We start from the raw sequence: 27,007 nt of genomic DNA, 5'->3' as shown, positions 1-27,007 counted from the left end.
CACAGTTTGTGTCTAACAATTTAAAAAGTCAAAGTTCCATCTGAGACCAAACATAGGGTTCTCCACCACTTAAGCAAGTTTGATTTTCCATTCCACTTGAAAACTATCCACAGTTGTCTTCTTTCTTTAAACCAAGTTTCTTCAGCACACATGGTACCAAATGCAGTTAAGAAAAAAATAACTGTCCTCAACTGACTATGTATCATTAATGTACCAGCAGTTTTGTTGTATTTTTAAACATGGCAAGATAAAGATAAAATGCAGACAATTACACTTCAGTGAGCAAATCTCAGCTCAACCTACAAATTAAGGACGTTTTAGAACATATGGATGAGAATTCTATGAAAAGAGAGATTTAAAGAAAGAGTGGGGGATGACTGTAGGAATCTAATGCTCATGGGATGAAGGTTAGATATTAGAAAACTTGTACTTGAAATACCAGACACGTTGGAAAAGTCCTCACTTGCATTCTTTTACAACTTTATTTTTACTTCACTCAAAATCATGAGAGGAAGGAAATGCAAAGAAAAGCTTCTACTTTCTGATACAAATCAGAAATTCTTCAAGTGAACAGAGGGACAAAAAGGGCTATTTGTCCCAGGAATCCCACTTCTAGGAATCTACACTAAGATAATATCTCCAATACAAAAATACTTACACACAAAATTATTCATTACAAAATTGTTAGCAATTACAAAATAATGGGAAATGATTTAAATGCCAATATACAGGAGGGTGGCTAAATAAACTTGGTCCGGCCACAATGGAGTGCTAAACTACTTTTCAAAAAGAACAGGGAAGATCTCTATGCACTGATATGGATATTGAACGATTTGCAGGATAAACTGTTAAGGGAAAAAGGCACAGTGCAAAAACTGTATCTATGGTATGCTAACTTTCACTTAAAAATGGGAATATAAGAAAACATTCATGTGTCTTCTCATTTGTGCAAAATAAATACAGTGAAGACAAACCAGAAACCAAAAAAAAAAAAAAATTGAACCAGAAAGGAAAGAAATTGGTTATTTAAGGGGGTGGATGGGAAGGAATGGAAAAGGACACAATGGAAAGGGACAGTAGGGATGAGGAGGGAGCAACACTTGCAAGTCTACCTTTTTGTAGAGTCCCGACTCTGAGAATCAGAGTAATGCTTCCTATACCAAAACTATAAATAAATAATTAAAACCAACCAAGATGTGTGTGTTTTAAGGGAAGAGAGCAAAATGGAATACAAACAATAACAAAACAGCCCAATTGTGTCACAAGTGAATATGTAACCACACTGAATGGAATAGGGAAGAAAAGAACTAGTCTTAGTGACAGTGGAAAACAATATCTTGACTTAAGACTGAAAAAAGAACTGTACTAAGAACTTACTCTTGCTAGTAAATGTGTTTCTCACAAGGGTTTGGCTTAGTAATTCTGAAACTACTTTAGTATATACTAGGATTAAAGAAGTTAGTAAATATATTTACATATATTATAGATATATTGATGGATGGTAGATAGGAAGGAAGGAAGGAAGACAGAAAGATGAAAGAATGAAAAAAGACAAGATATCAACGCATGTGTTTGCATAGTTAGTACATGTTTACATGTATGTCCTAACCACCGGGAAGGCCTAGAGGCAAGGACATGCCAGTACCAAATGAGTGCACCTAGGGCACAGGCCCTAATTTTTAAATGCCATTCTGCAATAAAAGGAACCAATAAAGGATGGGTCAGAAAAAAAGATTTACAGAAATATTAGCCAGAATTTCCCAAATTTTGTGCAATCAATAAGCCTACATATTCAAGAAGCTCAACAAACCCAAAACAAAACATGAAGAAATGTACACCTAGGCATATCATTATCAAATTGCTCAAAACTGATAAAGAAAAAAATCTTAAAAGCTGCCAGAGAAAACAGAAATGTTACATACAGCAGAATAAAGATATGGATGACATATTTCTCATTAGAAACAATACAAGCAAGAAGACAAAGGAGCAACATCTTTGAAGTACAGAAATTTAAAAACTATCAACTGAGAATTCTATAGCAGCAAAGATACCTTTCAAACACAAAGGGGAAATAATTTTCCAGACATAGAAAGGCTGAAGGAATTCATCACCAGCAAAATTATATCAAGAAAAATGTAGAAATAAATACTTTAGAAAGAAATAAAATGATACCAGATGAGAATATGGATCTGCATAAAGGAATGAAGAGTGCTAGAAATAAAAACTTGGGTAAATGTAAGATTTACCCTTACTATTTAGATGTTTTTAAAATAGGATTGTTTAAACAAAAATAATAACAACAAAGTGTGGTGTTTAAAGTACATAAAAAAATAAAATGTATAAAAAAAGGAAGAAATGCTAGGAATGGAAAAACGGAAGTACTGTATGTATACTATTGGAAGATTCTTGTAATAGTGAGGTGATACACTATCATGGCAGACCTTGATGAGTTAAAAATGTATACAATGAACCCTAAAGCAACCAATAAAATTCACAAAACAAAGAATTATAGCCAACATGCCAACATAAAATAATCAAAAATAAGGCAGAAAAAAGGAATAAAGAAGAGGTGGGACAAAAAGAAAACTCTGCAAAACAACAGATTTAAACCTAACCATATGAATAGTCACATTAAATGTAAGTGGTCTAAATACCCCAGTTAAAAGGCAGAGATTGTCACACAGGAAAAAATAAAGCAAGACCCAACTATATGCTAAATATAAGAAGCACATATAAAGACACAAGTAGGTTAAAAGTAAAAGGACAGAAAAAGATATATCATACTGACACTAGTCAAAAGAGAACTGGAATAGCTATATTAATATTAAAGTACATTTCAGAGCACAGAATATTATCAGTGATAAAGATCATTTCATAATGAAAAAGGGTTCAATTTATCACAAGGGCACTTAAGAACAGAGCTTCAAAATACATGAAGCAAAACTAATAGAACTTCAAGGAGAATGTGACAAGTCTAGAACTATAGCTGGAAATTTCAAAAAGCCTCTTTCAATTGATAGAACAAATATTGATAAAATTAGTTAAGCATATAGAAAATTTAAATATTATCAGTATTGACATACATACAACATTACACCAATAAGAGCAAAACATACATTCTTTTCTAGCACACATGGAACATTTGCCAAGACTACATTCTAGGCTACAAAAATCTCAAAGAAATGGATGCAAGTCATATAGCGTATGTTCTTCTCACAAAGAAACTAATTTAGAAATCAGTAAGATAAAGACCTCTGGAAAATCCCCAACTGTTTGGAAATAAAATAACACACTTCTAAATCACCCAAGAGTTAAAGAGAAAACTCAGAAGAGAAGTTAAAACTTTTAAATGAACGAAAGTGAAAAGACAACATATTAAAAATTTGTAAAGGCAGCTAAAACAGTATTCAGGGGAAAATATATAGCATTGAATGCTTATAGTAGAAAAGAAGAAAGGTCTCACATCCATGACTTCAGCTTCTAGTTTAAGCAAATGGAAAAGCAAGAGAAAATTGAACCCAAAGTCAGTAGAAGAAAGGAAAGAATATCAGAGCCAAAATCATTAAGATAAACACACGCGTGTGTGCGCGCGCGCACACACACACACACACACACACACACACACACACACACACACACAGAAAACCAATGAAACCAAAACCTTGCTCTTTGAGAAGATCAAAAAAAATTGATGAATCTCTAGCTGGACTTATCTGGAAAGAGAGAAAACCCAAATTACAACAAGATTGGGGGAAATATCACTATACATTCTACAAATATTGAAAGCATAATCAGGGAATATTATTGAAAACTTTATGCCAACAAATTTGATAACCTAGAGGAAATGGACTAATTCCTTGAAAGATACATACTACCACAGATGACTCAAGAAAAAATAGAAAATCTGAAATAGATACATACTTATTAAAGAAACTGAATTTAGGGGCACCTGAGTAGCTCAGTTGGTTAAGTGACCAACTCTTGATTTCGGCTCAGGTCAGGATCTCATTGTTCATGAGATCAGTGCTATCAGCATGGAGACTCCTTGGGATTGTCTCTCTGTCCTCTCTCTCTGTCTACCCCCCCACTCATGCTTTCTCTCTCTAAATAAATAAACAAACATTTTAAACATATAAAACATATAAAGGTTTTTATAGTTAAAAACCTTTCCACAAAGAAAACTCCAGAACCAGATGGCTTTACTGGTAAAATCTACTAGATGTTTAAGGAAAAATTAATGGCAATTCTGTACAATCACTTCCAGAAAATGGAATAAAAAAGAAGAACAAAATTGGAGGACTAACACTGCTTGATTTCAAGAATTATTATAAAGCTTTTACAATCAAGGCAGTGTGGTACTAAAGTATAGACAATTAGATGGACCAAAACAGAGATCGTAGACACAGACCCACACAAATATAGGCAAACAATTTCTGAAAAGGGTGCAAAGGCAATTTAGTAGAAAAAAGTCTTTTCAACAAATGGTGCTGAAACAACTGGATGTCCATATGCTCCCCCCCATATGAACTTTGAGCCACATTTTGTATTATACACAAAAACAAAATGAAAATGATTATAGACCTGAATGTAGAACATAAAAGTATAAAACTTTCAGAAGAAAACAGGAGAAAATGTTTGTGATCTTCAATTAGGCAAAGATTTCTTAGATATGAAACCACAAGCATGATCCTTAGAGGAAGAAACTGATAAATTGGACTTTATCACGGTTAAAAAAACTTTAGCTCTTTTGAAGACACTGGAAAGCAAGACACAGACTGGGAGAAAATATTTGTAATTCATATACCTAATAAAGGACTTGTACCCAAAAAATATGAAGATCTGTCAACACAAACTTATAAGAGACAATCCTCCAAAAACTAATGGGCAAAAGATTTGAACAGATATGTCACCAAAGAACATATGCAGGTGCAAATAAGCACATGAAAAATGTGGTATATACATATAATGGGGTGTTACTCAGCCTTAAAAGAAGGAAATTCTGACATATGCTACAACATGGCTGAACCTTGAGAACACTGTGCTAAGTGAAATAAACCAGTCACAAAAGAACAAATACCATGTATTTCTACTTATATGAGGTTCCTAGAGTAGTCCAATTCATGGAGAAAGCAAGCAAAATGGTGGTTGCCAAGGGTTGGGGAAGGGAGGAACAGGGAGTTTTTGTTTAATGGGTAGAGATTTTCCATTTTGCAAAATGAAAAGAGCTCTACAGAGAGATGGTGGTGATGATTACATAAGGATGTGAAAGTACTTAATGCCACTAAAATGAACACTTAAAAACAGTTAAGATGGTAAATTTTATATGTACTTTACCACAATAAAATAGTATGGGTGAGAACAAAAAATGCTCGACATCATTAATCATCAGAGAAATACAAATTAAAACTGCAACAAGATACCACTACACATCTATTAAAATAAATAAAATTTCAAAACTTACCATGCCAAGTGTTGGTGAGGATATGGAGAAACTGGAACTGTAGATGTGAATGTAAAACAGTACAACCATTTTGGAGACCAGTTTGGCAGTTTCTAGAAAAGTTAAACAGATACCTACCATATGACTCAGCCATTCCATTCCTAGGTATTTATCCCAAGAGAAATGAAAGCATATGTCCATAGAAACACTTGTATATACATATACATAACAGCTTTATTGCTAATTGCCAAAAATTGGAAAAAACACAAATGTCTGTCCATCAACAAATGAATGGGTAAACAAACAGATACATCCATTTAATGAAAAACAACTCAGGAATAAAAATGAATAAATTTGAAATTAAAAATGAAATGAAATAAATATACATTACAACATGGGTGAATCTCAAAATAATGGTGCTGAGTGAAAAAAGCCAGACAAAAAAGTATATACTGTATGATTCCATGTCTATGTAATTCTGGAAAATGCAAACTGTGGTGATGAAAAAAAGATCAGTAGTTGCCTGGGAATGGGAAATGGGAAGTGGCATGATGGTAGATTACCAAGGGCAAAGGAAGCTTTTGGCAGGATGGATATGGTCACTTTCTTAACTGTTGTGATAATTTCCCAGATATACACATTTCCCCAAATTTAAATCGTACTCTTTAAACATGTTCAGTTTGTGGTATGTCAATTATACCTCAATAAAGTTGTTAAAAATCATCAAGCAAGCAAACAAATATGCATGGCAAAATCCTACCTTTTCTTTCCACATTCACTGCATGTTCCCCACCGCTAGAATATAAACTCCCTGAGAGCAACAACTATCCTAAGCATTCGTGGCCAGGCTAACAGACAGGAACCATTCCCAATAAACATGCCCATGACTGCAAAACTAAGAAAACTTCTTAGAAGTTGAAAGACATTATTAAGGAAACTTTGATCAAGGACCTAAGTAGCAAAGACTAACAACTTCCTGCAATTAAGAGCGATGACCTTAGTACAATAAAGTAAAATTTCAACCCAGCTCATGAGGTGTGAAGCAATTAAGAAAAAAAAAAAAAAAAGGGCAAATGAGTCATAACAGTGCTGAAGAAAAGCAGAATCCGGACCAGATCACAAATTCTCAGCCACAGTGCCTTTAGGATTATGTTTAGTTAGGTCCTTCTACAGAAGGAAATGTGCATTAATACCAAGCTTTTCTGTAGCATTTAGCTGTATATGAGTTTACTTTTTATTTTTTCAAATTCATAATTTATATAGCTCCTACCGCATAAATTACAAGAGGAATGCCATATTAGGTAATGTGCAACACACACAAAAAAACGGATAGATAGCTTTAATGTGTAAACTCTTATAAAACACTAAAACATCACTAATAGGAAAATGGCCAGAGTAAAATAACAGACGATTCATAAAATACAAATAGATTTTTAAAGTTTTCCCCTTATAATTAAGTACATATATATATATATATATATAATTTACTCAGTTTTTAAAACTAAGAATCCTGAAATGTTTTAAATCTTTGTCAATGGTAAGAGTGTGCTGTAATTAACATTTTCTTATGCAATTAGCAGGAGGATATTGGCAAACATCCTTGCTGAAAGCTCTTCTAGCAAAAATTTTCAATATCTAAAAACATTCGTATTTAATCCTACCATAAGAAGTTAGTTTAAGCAAACGATGAAATGCAAAGGCAAAGGTTTAAGTTCAAGGCTATTAATCATATTAATGAAAACCTAGAAACAACCTACATATACTACGGCATAAAAATTGCTTAAATAAGTGAATCTCAGGATAGAAAAATATGTGGCCATTTAATGCTATTTTAAATGAATTTTTAAAGACATGGGAAAATTCTAGCTGAATGAAAAACACCAGGACACAAATCTGTTTAGTATTGAAGTATTCCAAATCTGTCGTGCTCCTCCAGGTTTTAAAGTTTTCCACTGCTCTTAAAGCACTTTTGCCAAATTGTTATCTGTTAGTGGCTCATTGCCAATCATGTGGCTAACCAACTAAAAGGCTTGAGTGCCATCAAACAGAAATTCTAAACTCAGAAAGTCCAATCCATCCTTCCATTGCTAACCTAGCCTCGGCCTGGGGGCTAAATAACCACATATCCATTAGCAAAACACCCTTCCTGTCAAGAGGGCCAGGGAAAGTAGGGAAGAGTAAGGAAGCAGTGAAGTAGGGACAAATGGGGAATTTAAACGCCTGAGAGTTTTGTCTGGTATAGTCCGTTAGCAAAAACAAACTGGGATCATTCTATCAACACCTTCTTTCAAAACAAAGATAAGGCCACTCCAAAATATCACTTCCTCTGGACAAGACACTCACTCTTGGAACTCTACTACCAGTGGGTAAGATGGCGCCTTGAGTTACGAGGCCACAGAAGAAGGGACTGAGGACAAACATCCGCAGAGAAAAATCTTTTCTTAGCATTTGAGATGTTGGTCCAAAAGAGTCCTGGTTTTCTTAAGTTGGAAGACTCTTTTCATCCTGAGTATTCTGAAATACTCAGGTTACCATGACGGGTGACACAAACGATCCCAAGATTACATGGTGGAATTGGCAGAATTGTTCAACATGACTTCTTTCTCCAACAATTTCTTGATTGGTGCATCAGGCCAAGAGAGGAAAACCGGCAAACACAGCACTTTAAATTTGTGGGTATGTTTGCTTTTGGTTTTTTTTTTTTTCCTTTTCACAGAGTATCATTTCAGTACTGTAGATAGTTTGCCTAAACTAAACCCACAAATAAAACCAGCAAGACTCCTATGGCTGTTCTGAGCCATAACCTATCGTATTAAAATGTAGTTAAATACCTCTAAATGTTGCAATGCTCCAAACCCTACCTCATTTTTTGCTATTATATAAGAATTGCTATGTTCTCATCATGGCACCGTTAATATGAACACAAATCGATAGTAACTGCTGACCACCTTCCCACCTCATGTTACTGTTTCTCCTTGAGACACACTAACAAACTCCCTATGAAACCCAGAGTACGAATACCACCTTGACTGAAAAGAGAGCTAAGGGGGAAAAGAGAGAACACCTGCCAAGCACTCAGACTCACTTATAACTCCAATTCTCATCTCAAATCATCTCCCAAGCTCCAATTACAGCAGTTAGTGGTCAAGGCAAAGCTCCCCCTCTCAGAATGTGGTTCAGCAACGCAAGCAAGGGTTTCCATTCACTTTACCGCAGACAACTGCTACTACTTACGGAGGTTAAATTTAACCACCAAAGTAGCCAACATTCTAGGAATTATCCTTTAGGATAGAAGCATACATCCTGGGTTTGCTTTCAAACATCCAGTTTTATTTTCACTTGCATGCACGACAATGGAAAAAAAAAACTAGAAAATGCAAAGGAATCCAGAAATTTGTGGACACAAAACTCGGTACTTTATGACAGGCTAATACAGGTTTCCTACTTATGCTGCAGCAACTGTCCCCTAAGCCAATTATTCAGAGGACTAAACATGACCCACTAAGTAAAATAAAGCACCCATCAGATTCATACTATAATGGAGCAAAATTCGGAACTCAGTTCGAGGGCATCATCCTTCATGAATTACCACCTATGTTCTACCTATCAGTCACAAGCTACCCATCAGTACCTGAATTACTTTAAGTTTCCTTCTGCCCTGTAATATAGTATTATTTAATGAATTCGTATTTGAAGAATTAAAATTTAAACATACTAAACACGAGTACAAGGGTGGTTGCACAACAGTATGCATTTGTCAAAATTCATCAAATCATACACTTTAAATTGGCAAATTGCATTGCATATATATGCAACACAAGTGGGAACTGATCATTCACTCATAAAAGATGGAAATAACAGTGACTGGGGAGGACATGGAGGGAAAGAAACTTGTTTACCCCAGAGCAGGGTTTCTCTGCCTCACCTTCCCTCTTCAGTCGTGACAACCAAAAATGTTTACAGACACTGCCAAATGTCCCCTGGGGGCAAGCTTCCCCCAGCCCTTGAGGATTTCTGCATCACATCTTTATAACAAGGATCTATTATGTAAGGATTTATTACGTAAATTTAGCAAAAGCTAGTGGTAAAAGGTAACAATCCCAGAGAAAGAAAAAAAAGGAGAATGTTGATGACTTAAGGGTTATTTAGAACACTTTTTTTTAACAGGTGAGCTCTACCAAACATTCATTCATTCATTCACTTATATTTAAAATTAAAAAAAAATTTTAATTTATTTTTGGGAGAGCACAAGGCAGGGAGGGCCAGAGAGAGGGGGGCAGAGGATCTAAAATGGGCTCTGTGCTGACAGGCTGACAGTAGTGAGCCCAATGTAGGGATCGAACCTCACTAACCAGGAGATCTGACCTGAGCCGAAGTTGGAGCCTGCTGAGCCACCCAGGTGCCTCTATATCTAAAATTTTTACTTTACTTTGAGCTAACATACAATGTTCTATTAGCTTCAGGCATACGATATAATAATCACTCAACATTTTATTTAGGATACTTTCAAATACAGGCAATCAATACTATCAATGCCTTCCTCCACGGCTAATAAGCATAGATAAACCTGGAAACATCTCAAGCACATTTTTCTAAGAGTTCTCCTTAACTTATATGTTAGGTTTCATAGCCATAAATCATCACCACTGACCAACTCTACAACACCACAAATTGGTCATTTATTCCAGCAGAACAGAGAGGAATTAAAGAACTGATCATTTACTCTGAGGACAGGATGCAAATATACACCAGACTTTTAACAAATGGTTTCGCAAGGAATCAGCTTTTGAAAACTCAGGTCCCAAACTTCAACCTCGGTCAAGTTAAAAGAAAAATCTATACCACTTCTGCCTACTAATTAAGCTAACAAAATGCATATTAAGTAAGGCTGAGACCGACTGTGGGTCAATAGCTAGTTTGATCAGTTCATCTCCTAACATATGAGATACCAGGTTAAAAGAAATAAGATGTTTAATAATTCCACATTTAGAAATATATTTCAAGGAAATAGCCCCCAAAAGAAATTAGATTAAAAATATTCAAAGCATTCCTGGTGTTAAATACTGCACAGCTCCCAAATTTGCAAACTGAGGCAAAGCAACAGACATTTATGCTTTATCAGACACATAGATGGTTGAAAGAAACCTGAGTTTCTAGTCCGATGTCTTGTCTCCAAACCACTGAGGGGAACTAAACATAGCAAAAAGGGCCCACTGGGTATTTTCAAAACTTTTTGTAAAAAGTGCCTAGGTTGGGGCACCTGGGTGGCTCAGTTGGTTGAGCATCCGACTCCTGCTTTTGGTTCAGGTCATGGTCCTAGGGTCATGGAATCTAGCCCCGCGTTGGGCTCCATGCTGAGCATGGAGCCTACTTGGGATTCTCTCTCTCTCCCTCTGCCCCTCTCCCCTGCTTGTGCTCTCTCTCTCACACATAAAAAAAAAAGTGCCTAATGCTCTAGGTCAGTGTTCAGCTGCAAGGTTTAGAAAAACAAAGGAACAAGAACAGTCAGATGAATAAATGACAGAATTAATAATTACATATTTTTGTATTGTATATAAATGATTGTATGTATTCCAAAATTATATACAAATATATTGTATACAAATACAAGCAATTGCATTTATAAAAACATTTTTTAATGTTTATTTACTTATTTTGAGAGAGAGAGAGATAGAGAGAGAGAGAGAGAGAGAGAAAGAGAAAGAGTGCAAGCAGGAGAGGGGCAGAGAGAGCGGGAGAGAGAGAATCCCAAGCAGGCTCCACTCTCTCAGCACAGAGCCCAATGCGGGGCTTGATCCCACAATTCCACAAGATCACGACCTGAACTGAAGAGTCAGACACCCAACTGACTGAGCCACCCAGGCAACCCACTTCTCAAAAATGCAATTTATTAATCAAAAATCTTACAAAGTAGTGTTTTCATTCTTTGGGTAAATACCCAGTAGTGGAATTAATGGATCATATGGTATTTATATTTTTAATTTTTGGAGGAAACTCCATACCGTCTTCCACAGTGGTGGCACCAATTTACATTCCCATCAACACTGCAGGAAGGTTCCTTTATCTCCACATCCACACCAGAGGGGAGGGTGCTGGGGGTGAGCAAAATGGGGGAAGCGGAGGGGGAGATCCAGGCTTCCAGTTATGGACTGAGTAAGTCATGGGAACAAAAGGGCCAGCATAAGGTACATAGTGGTATTGCAAGAGCATTGGATGGTGACAGATGGTAGCTAGTGGCCGGTGAGCACAGTGTGACATATAGAGAAGGTGAATGACTATGTTGTACACCTGAGACTAATGTAACATTGTGTGTCAACTATATTCAAAACATTTTTTAAAAAAATTAAAAAAATCTTTCAAATCATAGGAGGTAGGGGAAAAAAATCAGATGTCTTTTCATGGGGCAATCCAACATGGCCCCAAAATTGATATAAGAATGGGCAACAGGGGCGCCTGGGTGGCGCAGTCGGTTAAGCGTCCGACTTCAGCCAGGTCACGATCTCGCGGTCCGTGAGTTCGAGCCCCGCGTCAGGCTCTGGGCTGACGGCTCGGAGCCTGGAGCCTGTTTCCGATTCTGTGTCTCCCTCTCTCTCTGCCCCTCCCCCGTTCATGCTCTGTCTCTCTCTGTCCCAAAAATAAATAAACGTTGAAAAAAAAAAAAAAAGAATGGGCAACAAATATATGAAAATATATACTTCCTTGTTATTAACCAGAGGAGAGGAACACAAAATAAAAGCACCATAATACTATTAAACATCCATCAAAGTGGAAAAATATTGAGAAGTTTCACAAGATTAAGTGTTAGAGAAGATGTGAAACAATTAGAATTCTCACCCATCCATGACGGCTAGAAAAAATAGTTTAGCAGCATCTTTTAATTTAAAGATGCACTTACATCTTCACAGATGTTCAACAGGAAACAAAAGAATGTTCATAGCAGTATTCATAAAGGCAACCTGAAGACCACCCAAATGTCCAACAACAGAATGAATAATTTGTGGTACAGTCATATACTGAAATATTATAAAGCAGTGAAAAAGAATAAACATAGCCCCAAGTAGCAACGTGGATGGATCTCATAAGTGAAGTGAAAGAAGTCACAGAACGCATGGAGTATTACTCAATGTATGTAATGTTCAAAGACAGGCAAAAACAAAAGAGAGAGAGAAGTACTAGGCCATCGAAGGGTACATTCATATGTGGTACAGCTATTAAAAGCAAGGGAATGATCAGTCTAGTTTCCCTACAGAGGGGAGAGAGGAAGATGTGATAGGGTTATGCAGGAGGCTTCTGTCCTAGTTCTTAAACTTGGAGGCTAACTAGATGAGTATTTGCTTTTTTAATTATTCTTTAAGCTGTACCTAAGTATTTTCACACTCCTTTGTAGTTGGTTCTTCCATAAAGACTTAATTTTTCAAACACAAAGTAACACACACAACCATTTCCACACATCCATATGCAGTCCACACGTGAATCACACAATAACTGGAAAAAGCAGAACTGTGTGTCTAGGATGATTACAATTGCCCAGATAGGAAGATAACAATGACAAAGCTCGCAGGCTAATTGGAAGTAACGTGATAAAGTCATGTTCATCAGAGGCTTTTCCTAGAATTCTTAGGTTCATAATTTCAAAACTATTTGACTGCTATCACACAAGAGATTAAATTTAGAGCTGGTGGTGTCAAAAAAATCAATATGCAAAAAGAGGTCCGATTGACAACGAGTTTAGAATAACTACAAGTCCTTGAATTGATGTCTAACAGACATCTTCAGAAGGCAAACATACAATGGGGATTTGAGAGATTTGCGACTGTGTACACAAGCCTACATGTTACCTGACTATACAACAGATATTCATCAGCCATGGAAAATTTTGGGTTGATAATTACATTTCAAGGCAAAAAGTTTTTATTGTCATTATAAAGCAGGGTACTGCCGTTTTCTTGCCGTTCATAGGGGGTATAAACGACCGGTCAGATTATTGCTTGAAAGTAAGTTCACAGGAGGAAGCAAGTTCACTCCAGTTGACAAACTTACTTGGCAATTGGGCCAATGCACTTAATCTGTGTGTCTACCTGTGGATTAGATAACTGTATTTAAGCTAGTGTCGGCTCTCTTAGGAAAATGCTTGACGATTCCCACTGCTTTCAGCTTTGTTCCTTTGGAGGAAAGAAAAAACTGCATCTCCGGCAGCTTTTAATGACTTGGCTTCTGTCTTGTTCAAAGTGGTTGGGAGCTTATAGGCATGAGAGACAAGTTCACATCCTTACCATGTTTCACAGCAGCAGGAAAAATAATACCCATGCGGTTTCGGACAGTAATTTAGTCTTGTCGGGATATGTGTTTTGTTTTTTGTTTTTTAATGAGAGTAGAATGACCATCCCCATGAAAGTTTTCAGGATTTCTTAACGTCTTGCCCACCCCAGCCATAAAATGGAGCGAGACAAAGACATTTAGAATTTCAAACATTTGGAAGCGAATGGGCAGCTGCCCAGTTTCAGGAAGAGCTCCAAGCCTGACATTAGGATCCCTTAGACAGTCCTCAGCATCCACTTATCTGAGCAGCAGTAAATCTCCCACTTAAGAAACTGGAGTTGTGAGCGGAGAGGATAGATAGGAAAACACGAGAAAAGATGGCCCTGGCCTCAGTGTTCTACAAAAGAACCATATAAGATAATTATTCCCGCTGAAGTTGTAAACTTGGACCTTTCTGGAAAGCCAAGGCTGCTTCTTTGTGCCTTGAACCCTTGGCCAGCTTCTAGGAGCCAACGCTGGAACTGATGAGGATTTGTGCCTCAGAGCAGTGTGGATTCTACCCTCTAGCCCACCTTCAAAGGTCTACCACTGAGAACTTGACAACAAGCACCAGGCCAGGGCAGGTGGACAGGTCCCAACTGAAGCCTCACTTAAACAAGACCTTGGGCCAAACTCTGGACCTTAGCTGCCTCTTTTCAAACTGAGGAACGGTAACCTCCACACGTTGTTATGAGAATTAAATAAAATAATGCGCGTGAAGCATTGAATGCTATCCTTGTCCTTTTGTAAATGCTCAATGATCAAGTAGCAACTATAAATAGTGACAACAACATCACCATGACCTAATACAGTTACCTGCCTACACAGGGGGTACTCCCTTGTTGCTGACAGGACCATTCATAACTCTCCCTTTGCTCTGTATGGACCACTCAGCACTATTCCCTCTTCAGCAATAAAAATCGACTTTGAGAAAAGCCATTTACATCAAGAATAAAAATATCTTCTCTATCTCAAACCACTAAATAACAAATCTATCAGCTAACAGGGCCACTGTATGCCTTGAATTTTTTTTTTTTTTTGCTAAGTATGGAAAGCAAGACCAAAATATATGAAAAGCCTAACTGTCTCATGATCAATGTGCTACACTGGAAACCCTCTCTCTCTCTCTCTCTCTCTCTCTCTCTCTCTCTCTCTCTCTCTCTCTCACACACACACACACACACACACACATCACTGTTCACCAAAGCACCGCTTCTTGGAAAGAAACAGGAAATAAGTGTCTCCATAGGCAGGAAAACAGATAAATAATGATATATCCATACAAAGAATGAACTAGAGCAAAGGTCAGCAAACTCTCCAAAAATAGTAAATATTTACTAATTTCTGAGGTAAAATATTTTTTTAAATTTTTTTTTAACATTTATTCATTTATGAGAGACAGAGAACACAAGCAGGGTAGGGGCAGAGAGAGAGGGAGACACAGAATTGAAGCAGGCTCCAAGCTCTGAGCTGGCAGCACAGAGCCCGACGCGGGCCTCGAACTCACAAGCTGTGAGATCATGACCTGAGCCGAAGTTGGATGCTTAACCGACTGAGCCACCCAGGCGCCCCAAATATTTTCTGTAGATAGTAAATAATTTAGGCTTTCTGGGCCATCCAGTCTCTGTTGCAACTATTCAACTCTGCTGTTTTGGTGTGAAAGCAGCCATAGATAATACCTAGTTTACATACCAAAAGAGGTGGCTGGCTAGATTTGGCCCCTGGGCCAAATAGGGGTTGTCAGCCCCAACCTTGAGCCACATTTATTAACATGGAAACAGGTCAAACAATGTTGAGCAAAAAATGTAAGCTTCAAAACAATATCCATGGTGTGATTCATGTATATAAAGTTTAAAAATCTGAAAGCAATACTTTATAATCATTGTAGATATGCATGATAGATACAACATTTATACACTTACTCCACTCATAAATTCTGGATTTATGACAAAGGCATGTTGAGGAATCAACTGTAATTTTTTCATGTTTCTTTAAAAACCAAAGCAAATAAGGCTTAATGCCAAGATCTGATTAAGTTGGGTGATAGATACAAAGATAATTATATTATGCCCTGTCTTAGTATTATATTGGAAATACATGGTGAAAAAAATTTTTTTGTTTACTAGAAGCAGGCATTTTCCTTTATTATGAAGGGACAAGGCTTAAAAATCAAGTTAAATGTGTTTTTGCTCTGCATCAATTTCATCCAATGGCTAAAATGGACTAGGGCAAAGAACTGCTACATTATAAATGACATGATGATGTAAAAATAGGCACTCGATCTTTGAGAAACAAAGGAAAACTACATACTATAAAATACCCAGAATATACATACATATATTTTAATTAAACCCTACACCACACGTGGGGCTTGAACTCATGACCCCGAGATCAAGAGTCACGTACTCTACTGACTGAGCTAGCCAGGTACCCCAGAAAATTTTTGTTTTTAAAACAGCATTTACTGTCTTCTTAATTCATGCTATATGCAAGGGGAAGAAAAGGAGCCCCCGAAAATAAAGAAAAGCACACAAAAAAAGTAACCCATGAATTATCTCACCACACAACCATAACTAGTAACATTCTGCTATGGGTCCCTCACCAGGATTTGCTACATGCATTTTCTTCCTTACAAATATGGTAAACCATATATACAGATTGTTTTGTAGACAGGTTATTTGTATAGCTTTTTTATTAGAATATTCAGTTTTGAACCTCTCTTTTCCTGTATTTTTATCTCAAAAGAATTCACATGCTATATACAGAGTTCACACCTGACATCTTGGTTTAAAAGACTTTGATCTGAGTTTCCAACGACGTGGAGAAGTGCATTTCACCTCTATTTGTCATCTAGACCAAATCAAAGCCCTCCAAACCACTCGTTGAGCCACCATTCAGAGCTACCTGTTCTAAGCCATTTATAAAAACTGTCAGGTTCGGGGCACCTGGGTGGCTCAGTTGGTTAAGCGTCCGACTTCGGCTCAGGTCATGATCTCATGGTCTGTGAGTTCGAGCCCCGCATCGGGCTCTGTGCTGACCGCTCAGAGCCTGGAACCTGTTTCAAATTCTGTGTATCCCTCTCTCTCTGACCCTCCCCCATTCATGCTCTGTCTCTCTCTGTCTGAAAAATAAATAAACGTTAAAAACAAAAAAAAAAAATTAAAACAAACAAACAAACAAAAACTGTCAGGCTAGCTACCTCTGTAGACCAGGACTGTCTTACGAAAAATACAACATACAAAGCAGTTACTTGTTTGTTCTCAAAACATCTCTAAAGGATATAAACAACTGCCAGCTTCATGTCACAAATAGAGCAGCTGCATGGTAAGAAGATTAATAAGTAACTTGCGCCAATAACTTGCTTCTACCCCGTAGTAGAACCTTCAACCCTTAAACAAGATTTACTGGAAACTTGGGCTTCCGTTAGTGCTGAACGCTTTTACACCTATTACATCCACTACCAGCAAGCAATTTAGCATCAGCTACATGTAGAACTCTGGGCTTACCATGCAGTTGAAAAGAATCCTGTTTATGATCTCATGCTTATGTGAACAAACAGACTTTCTTCAATTTTGATTTCCACACCAACCTCCTCTTTTAATTCCAAACCTACCTTTTTGACAACTCAAAACATCCACCTAATCACTCTTCCTGATTAGCCAAGAAGCCTTAACTGTTAGGAAAAAGGAGAGAATAAGGAGGATAGGAATCACACCTCCTTGGTCGTACCTCACCAGACCATGAAAGGCCATTCTTCCAGGCGAGAGACAAACGTGTGGGCTCCCACACGGCTGTTCAGGAGCCTGCACAGTCTTGTGGCCAGGGGTTTACTGAGCCCACTCAGTGAAGTTTTTCCTTTCTCTGATACTTATCCCTATGTTTCTTTCTCCTTCCGTCCCTATACCAGCCATGTCTCTTGTATCTTGAGTTCAAGTGCCTCCAAAAGAACAGCTCCATCTAGATCCCACAAGCCTTATCATCTTAAGTTCCACTGACCAGCCAACAAGCAAATAGCCAAGGGTCAGATCCTTTCTCCTGGCCAGTGGGCTGTGATCATGGTGGGCAGTGGGAAGGGTCAGGAAGTACAGAGATTGCCAAAAGTAAAGAAGTGTGCAAGGCCACTTCTGTCAGCAAAGAACACAAGTGAGCAAGCTTCTGAGAGCTGGCCTATCTCCTAAATCCACTGGTATCTCCAACTAAACACATGTAAAATGGAACACATCATATTAATCTCAAACCAGCTTCTAATGTCTGCATTTCCATGAGGCCATCATCATCATTCAGGTTCTTCAAGCACATAACACTGGGGTTCTCACTCATTCACAAATATCCTTGCCACATCATAAAGTGGCTGTCCACTGTCCTCTATCCTTCATTCTCATTATACACTATATAAGACCTTTATGCTTTCCTAAACAGGTTTCACCACTTTTGCCTTTCTTATTCCAACCCAACCAACTTACTGTTTCTAGAGTAGACCTACCTGTAAACAGCTTCCAAAACTACCACTCCCTGCTCAAAATTATGGCCTAGTCCCTCCACCCCCACCGGTAAAAACAGGCCCAAAGCCCTAACTTGTGCAGTCAACCCACAATAAGGCCTATGCCTACTTACCTAAATGTAGCACGTTTTGTCCCTTATGATAGCTAAACTCACTCCTGCCCCAAACACAGAAAGCCTTCTGCTGTCTACAAACTTCTATTTATGCCACTTCCTCCATCTGATTAGCCTTCAGGATCCTCTCAGAGCACCACCTGTCAAAATCCCATCATTCTCCAAGGTAGATTCCATCCACATGACTTTTCCAAATTCCTCAGCTAGATGAACTCTCTCCCTTGGTCCCATAGCACTTAATTTAAACTTCTAGTACTTTAAAAAAATTATAGTACTTCTAGGCCATTGCTGTCCAATAGAGATCTACTGGCAAGCTGCAGATCTAACTTAAAATTTTCTGGTAGCCACAGTGGATGTGGTGATGGGGCGCCTGGGTGGCTCAGTTGGTGGAACGTCCAACTCTTGATTTCAACTCAGGTCATGATCCCAGAGTTGTGGGATCGAGCCCTGCATTGGGCTCTGCACTGAATATGGAGCTTGCTTAAGATTCTCTCTCTCTCAGGGCACCTGGGTGGTTCAGTTGGTTGAGTGTTCGACTCTTGATTTTTGCTCAGGTCATGATGCCAGGGTCATGGGATTGAGCCTCATGTCAGGCTCTGCACTGAGTATGGAGCCTGCTTGAGATTCTCTCTCTCCCTCCCTCTCCCCCTCTCCCTCACTTGTGCTCTCTCTAAAAATAAAGAAAAAGAAACAGGTGAAATCAATTTTAATAATGTTTTATTTAACTTAGTATGTCCAAAATATTATCATTCCAACACATAATATAAAAATTGAGAGATTTTTTTCATATTAAATCTTCAACATTTATGTATTTTGTACTTGGAGCACATCTCAATTTGGACTATCCACATTTGATGTGCTCAAATGGCTGCTTTACTGGATAGGGCATTGCTAGGTCTTTCAAACCAAAAATTGTTGAGGCTTGCTTCACTCCAACTCCTATAGGCCCATATAAAACTTTGACTCTCGAGGTTAAGGATTATCCCTTTCTTATATTGGTACTCCCTAGAGCATGAATCAGGAAATCACAGCCCATGGGTCAACTCTGGCTGCCCATCTCTTTTTGTAAATAAAGTTTTATTTGAATATAGCCTTGCTTCTTTAGCTACACTGGTCTATGCTGATATCACATGATAGTGGCAAAGCTGAGTAGTTGCAACTGGGACCATATTGCCCACAAAGCCTAAGATATTGATTATCTGTTCCTTTATAGAAATGGTTTGCTGATCCCTTCCCTAGAGCAGTGACTCCCAAAGTATGGTCAGTGGGCCAGCACTGATCAGCAAACTGTTATCAGTCCAAAATGAGAAGAAGCTTGCATCAGAATGTAAATACATTTTTTTGTAACAGGACTTTCCTGACAAAGAAAGCAGTATATTAGCTAATAGTCCGACACTAGCTTCTTATCTCACCATAACTGTTTAATTGACTTTATTGTACCTTTTGCCATAGAATTTTAAAAAATTTGATAAGGAAATACATTGTTTGTTGATTGCTTCTTCTGAGTCTTCAGCTAGGTTAAGGCAGTCTGACTGTACATATGATCATATTGTACATATGATCTCTACATTTCCTTACAGGACTTTAGTTTTACATTTATGCGTTTAAACCAACTGGAAGTTTTAATATTATTTAAGTAGGGGCTCCAGTTTTATTTTCTTCCACATATCCAGTAGCATCATTTAGTAGCATCTCTCACTAAAATGAATGTATTTTTCATATAGTAAACCACATACACTAGAATTTAATTCTGGATTCTCTATTGTTCCACTGACCTATTTGTCTATTTCTCAGCCAATATGATATTGAATCAATTAGTGACTTTAAAGCTTCATTGGTTATGTATTGCCACAAATGTAGAGGCATAAAACAGCATACAATTATTACCTCACAGTTTCTGTAGGGTCAGGAGTCTGGGCACAGCTTAGCTGGGTCTTCCGTTTCAGAGTCTCACAAAGCTTCAGTCAAGGTTTCAGGTGGCTGCAGTTTCATCTGAGGCCTAAATGCGGAAGGATCTGCTTCCAAGATCACTTTATTGTTGGCATCGTTTCCATTCCTTGCAGGCTACCAAACTGGGGATCTCAGTTTCTTGCTGGCTATTAGCCAAAGCTGCCCTCAGTTCCTTGCCACGTGGCCCTCTGCATAGGGCAGATCACAACAGGGTAGCTTACTTCTTCAAGGCCAGCCAGGGACAGAGTGTCTCAGGAAGACAGACATTACAGTCTTATCTAATATAATCACGACCACGTATTCACATACGCCTGAACATCTTTGTTGTATTCTATTAGAAGCAAGTGATGTGTCCTGCTAATACCCAAATAGAGGAGATTACACAAGGACATGAATACCAGGAAGTGGGAATCATGGCAGCCATATTGTAGTATGTCTGCCACAAGAGTATATTCTGATAACCGATAAGGCACATACTTCTTTTTTCACCCAAAATTTCTCTTGATTTTTCAGGCATTTATTCTTCTACATAAACATTATTTTAGCAGTATCACCCCTACCCCTCAAAAGAGTCCTATTGGGATTCTCCTTGGAATGGCGCTAAACACATTTTTAGAAAATTGGTATTTTTATGATATTCAATCTCCCCATTCAAGAACACAGTGTCCTTTAATCTGTTCAGATCTCATTGTATATCCTTCAGTAAAACCTTAGTTTTCTTCATATAATAGCCATGCCCTTCAAAAAGAATGAAACTTTGCCATTTGCAACTACGTGGATGGAACTAGATGGTATTATGCTAAGCGAAACTAGTCAGAGAAAGACAAATATCACATGACTTCACTCATGTGGAATTTAAGACACAAAACAGATGAACATCAGGGAAGGGAAGCAAAAATCATATAAAAACAAGGAGGGGGATAAAACATAAGAGACTCTTAAATACAGAGAACAAACTGAGGGTTGCTGGAGGGGTTGTGGGTGGGAGAACAGGCTAAATGGGTAAGGGGCACTAAGAAAGACACTTGTTGGGATGAGCACTGGGTGTTAATACCTAGGGGATGAATCACTGGAATCTACTCCTGAAATCATTATCACTGTATGCTAACTAACTTGGATGTAAATTAAAAAAATAAATACATAAATAAAATTTTAAAAAAGAGCCTTGCCTTTCTTGTTAGCTTTATTCTAAAGTAGTTATGATATCTGTTGCTACTAAGACCAGACGTTTTTCCTCCCTCTCCTTTTCTAAGGCTTATGTTAAAATAATGAAAAGCAAGTAATTTTTGTATTTTTTAAAAAGTTTATTTATTTTGAGAGAGACAGAGAGCACAAGTGGAGGAGGGGCAGAAAGAGAAGGGGACAGGATCTTCAGTAAGCTCTGCACCGACAGCAGTGAGCCCAATGTAGGGCTTGAACTCATGAACCGTGAGATCATGACCTGAGCTGAAGTCAGACGCGTAACTGATGGAGCCACCCAGGTGCCCCTAATTTTTGTATTTGTATCTTGTATCCAACCACTTTACCAAATTCTGTTAGTCTTTTTTTTAAACTAAAAAACTATTGGGTTTCTTAGTATACAGCAATTGTATCCATGAAAAGATCCAACATTAAGTTGTTTTTATTTTACTGCAGTGGCTAGATAAACCAAAATCATAAATAATAATGGCAAGCAAGAATCCTTGTCTAGTTCCCAACTAACTCAAATGTCTTTAATATTTTACTGTTTCTTGAACAAATATTTACTGTTGGTTTTAACACTTGTTGAACGGAAATTGTCTCTGTTAATAAAATAATGATAGATACCCTGCCCTCAAGGAAGTGGTGCATAACTCCACAATCCTTAAGTGTGAGTTAGGCATAGTGACTTTCTTCCAAAGAACACAGTATGGAAATGGGGAAAAAGAGTACCTTTACAGTGAGAAACCTGATAAACCATCTCAGTCAGATAATCATGGTCAATATCAACAGCAATAAGTCATCTTATTAGTGGGCACCCTTCATATGATGTGATGAAAATAGCACTTAACCACTGTGGTTTTCTTTCCCAAAACACGTAACCCCAGTAACCATGAGAAAGACATCAGACAAATCCCAACTGAGGGCCACTGTACAAGGTATATGACCCCTACTCTTCAAAAATTGTCAAGTCACCAAAAACAAGGAAAGTCTGAGAAACCGTCACAACCAAAAGAAGTCTAAGGACACATTATTACTAAATGTAATATAGTAGCCTAAATTCGATATTAGGTTAAAACTCAGGAAATCTGAATGAGGTATGGACTTTAGTTAATAATGTATTGATTTTGGTTCACTAACTGTAACAAAGGTACCATACTAATATAAGATGTTAATAACAGGAAAAACTGGTTGTACGATAAATGGAAACTATGTACTATCTCCACAATTTTCTGTAAATTTAAAACTGTTCTAAAATTAAAAGCTTATTTAAAAAAATAATAAGGTAAGTCATCAATACTTGGTTTAATTTTAAATGACAGATTTATATTTATTTATCCTATGTAAGAATATCCTTATCTCAATGACAGCTACACTCAGCAACCTAAACTCACTATATTTTTGGTTCCTATTCAAACTCTTTTGCAATCCCAGCTCTCCTTAGTCACAAACTATAAAATCCAAAGAGTTAATCATCCTTGATTTTCAGGATTGGGAGAGTTCTGATCAATTTACTCATTTAACAAAGATTGACATAATACCTCCCATGTGCAAGATATTAGGAAAAAAGCAACACTCTACACCATAAGGAATAATGTTGGCAAAATGTGTATGTGTCACACTTTACAAAGCACTTGAATGTCATTTAGCCTTCAACACCTGACTAAGGTGGGTAAGCACAAATCTCAATTCTGAAGAGGAAACTGAGGCTCAGAAACACTTGTGTGACTTGCCTAAGGCCACACATCAACTCTCCAAATCAAGGCTTCCCACAGGACTGATTTCAAGCCCCCTACAACAGAGGGCAATAGTTAAAAGAATACCAAGTGACTGGTACAGTTTTGAATATGAAACAGAAGTGGAGCAAAGCAATAAATCCTCAAAAGTTTCATCAGAAATAGAAATGGAACGTAAGTAATGATGAGGATGTGAAAGGACCATTGACCACTCAGACTCATTATCAAGTTTTAGGTTCCTTTTCAGTGCAACAGAATCTACCTTTGGGAAGTCCTGGGAACAATCCCTGGAAACGATAAACTTTAAAATAATCTTTGTGGAATGATTAGAACAATTAACTGACCCAGGAATTCTGTACAACACCATGACAATGTTTGGAGAGTGGGAACTAGAGTGCAGAAGCAACTTCCTTTCATTGCCAAGCAAGAAGTGGCAGTCTGAGGCGAGAACAAAAGTCTCTATACTTCTGGGGAGAAGCAAATTGATTATTCAATAGGCATCGTAACTAGCAACCACCAGTACCCACTTTCAAACCTATTTGATCAATGACAATTCACCTCAGTCTAATTATCAGTGACAACTCAACTTGCTTCAGGGATCATTCTTCTGAAAGCCAGTTACAATGACAGCCTCACACACTTTGAGTCCAACCAAGCAGCAGCAGACACTGCAGTGAACACATTTTCTGGAGTCAATCAACAACAGTCTCACCCAAATGGTTCCAAGGCCAAGGTCAACCACTCATGCCTCCGTAACCAGAGCAACCCCCAAACACCACCACACTTCCCATAAGAGATCAGAAATTTACTTTACTCATAAACTTCTCTCTCCTACTTCACTTTTTGTTGTATATATTGGATAATAGTCTGATCTCTTGGCAGAGGGCTTCTTAACTTTTCAGTGCAAATGTGAACAGAAATAGATTCCCTCGAGGAAATGAAACTACTCCAAACTCCAAGAGTTCAATTGGGGACCTTTGGGCTATGTCTTGCTTGTGGAATCTTTTCAAGCTAGCTTTATGGTACCACAGATCACACCACAGGAAAGCATTCATATGGTAAGAATTTATAACAAACTGCATCGTGGACTAGAGTCACATCCCAGAAATCAGAATCACCTTGGGAGTGGTTTTAAAAAATACATAACCAGGCCAATCTGTAGACCCATTAAAATAAAAACTTCAGGAGACAGGACCACATATCTGTGTTTTTAAAAGTCCCTTAGTGATTCTGATAAGCGCTCCTATAGTTAGGTATGGCTAGCAGGGTCTCCCAAGAGGGACAAGGTCGCTTTGATTTACCAAGAGACACTGGAAACCTAGCTTCAGACTTTGAAGCAAAGCAGAACAGATCAATAAGCCAATGCTAGATACTCAACAGCTAGATATCCCCTAGCTACCTCCAGATCCAGGAGAGTCGAGATGAACCAGGCTTGCTATTATATATTGAGTTCTCTTGGAATCAATGGTTCTCAATCCTACTTGAACAGCTGAATCACCTAGGAGATTATGTGAAAGACCCAAATGGTGCTACCCAACTCCAGACCAACTGAATCAGAATCTCTTAGGGTGGGAACCTAAGCATGTATTTCAGGTCTCCTTAGGCAATCCTGATGGGCATACAGGGTTGAGAACCACTGATCTAGATTGTTCAACTAGTATCTGTATCTGACTCACTGCATCTTCTAGTAAAAGGCATGTAATTTCTCCTAAAACAGATGATGAAAAAGCCCACTGTGCCTTCCAGAAAGCACTAAAGAAAATCTTCCACAATAGAACTGTGATCCTGAATTCTACCACCAAACTATTTGACATGCTTTCCTGCACAACTGATCAAATAATAAAAAGGGAAAACGAAGAAAAACCCTCTCCTATCTTTTCCCCACTATGTCCTTTACTTGACGGATATTAGGGATCTATATAAAAGAGGCCAAAATGTTGAGCCAAAAATGAAAAGCCTTCTGTCATGGCAAGGGGGATAACAGCCAAAAAAAATAAATTTAAGAAGAGTAATCCAACGATCTGCTTGCCATGAGGAGATAACCCAAATCAGAAGCTGCTGTGATGGGAACAGAGGAGAAAAAGATAGAAGAATATATTTTTAAAGTGTGTTTCAAATTGGTTTAGCAGTGCATTAGTCACCCATGTCAAGGGCTTAATACATTTAAACAAAGAAACGCAGTCAGAGATGACTTTCAACTTTCAGCACCCTCTGAGGTGCTTACTTAAAACAGTATATAATGCTGAACAAGTCCATGAATCATAAGTAATATAGCTCATGGTAAGGTCACATCAAGAACTCTAGCTATAATTAAAATTGAGGAAACTATTTCATTCTAATTGGACAAAATTTCAGCTAGTTTCTAAGCAACTACTAAGTGGAAAAGACTAATGTTCCCCAAACGCTATAAAAGGTAGGGCACATATCCTAACTGCATACTGCATATGGGGAGTGAAGTTGATTAAGAAGAGACTCTTCAGATTACAACGTACAAATCCTATAATAAACATGAAGGGCTATCATGTCATAACAGAAAGACAGCCGAGCAATAACCCGTTTAACATCATATTTTGAACTCTGGTGCTTCCACGTTCAATTAATTCAGCAAGGTCTGAATTAGGTCAGAAGACACAAAGGCCTTCACCTGGCAGGAAGAAAGGAGCAGCAAAAGCAGCAGCAACCTTCAGAGCTTCATTTCCATTTAATCCAACTCGAGTCCCCAGAACACTCCCCTTGACGTCCAAAAGCTTTGTAAAAATTGAAAAGTAGATACCAGTATCTACTAGCACAGCCCAACTATCGCCATTTTAGATGCTCCAGTCGATCACTCACAATCAACTACGTATTTAATTAGTACCATGCAATGAAGAGATACAAATATAAAGGACTTTCAGTTAAAGATGATGGATTGAACACATCCATTTACCTTGGCGATCTCCCAAAACTCCACCGAAGTGACACTAAAAGGATTTTTAAAACCCACAATAACAAAGAGAATGGAAGAGGAGACAACCACAATGACATTTTGAAAGCTGAGAAAAAGCCAAATCTTACGGCAGCTATGAGAAAAGCCAAGAACAAAATATTTGCACGCAAGCGCACCTGGAACTGGGGATGAAACGGGGCTAAAATAAGGAGGATCTGGTTAAAAAAAAAAAAAAAGGCTTTCTGTGAAGTAATTAGATCCTTGCCAACTTCTGTCTCTGGCCTTTACCCATTCCAGCATAGGCTCAGATTCATTTTCCAGGGAGGGTGAAACAGAGGGTCTCTGAACTGTGGAACAAAAGCACAGTGGACATATATTGTATACTTAAAATAGGGGCTTAACAAAGTTTTATATACTGCATGTGAAGACACCCAAATTTCTAACCTTCTTCATCCACCTCATTTATAGCATTTAATTCATCATGACTATTTTTTAGTTCCTTGATCTCTGCAGCAATAGATTCTCTGCTGTCTTCTATGCTTTTTTCAAGCCCAGTGATTAATCTTATGACTATTACTCTAAATTCTTGATCAGATATATTGTTTATATCTGTTTTGAGCAATTCTTCAGCTGTCATTCCTTCCTGGAATTTCTTTTGAGGGGAATTCTTCCATTTTGTCATTTGGGCTAGTTTTCTGTCCCTTATGTGCTTTAAAGGCTTGTTATGTGTCCTGCACCTGTGAGCACTACTATGTTAAAGAGAGGTCATACACTGTCCAGGGCCCAGCCCTTTAGCAGGTGTTTTTTGGAGTGTGTTACATGCTTTCTGTTGTTATAACTCTGGTTGCTTTATTACCCTACTCG

General features: G+C 37.9%; 1 protein-coding gene across 4 annotated transcripts in view; it reads right to left on the bottom strand.

The window, feature by feature from the left end:
* The window catches only part of TSPAN7 (tetraspanin 7), a 125,777-nt gene that overhangs the window by 90,996 nt on the left and 7,774 nt on the right, over positions 1–27,007 (bottom strand). The gene's annotated exons all lie outside the window — the stretch shown is intronic.

Source organism: Felis catus, chromosome X (assembly GCF_018350175.1).
Source record: "Felis catus isolate Fca126 chromosome X, F.catus_Fca126_mat1.0, whole genome shotgun sequence".
NCBI classification, from domain to species: domain Eukaryota; kingdom Metazoa; phylum Chordata; class Mammalia; order Carnivora; family Felidae; genus Felis; species Felis catus.
This window is presented reverse-complemented; position numbering and strand designations above follow the sequence as displayed.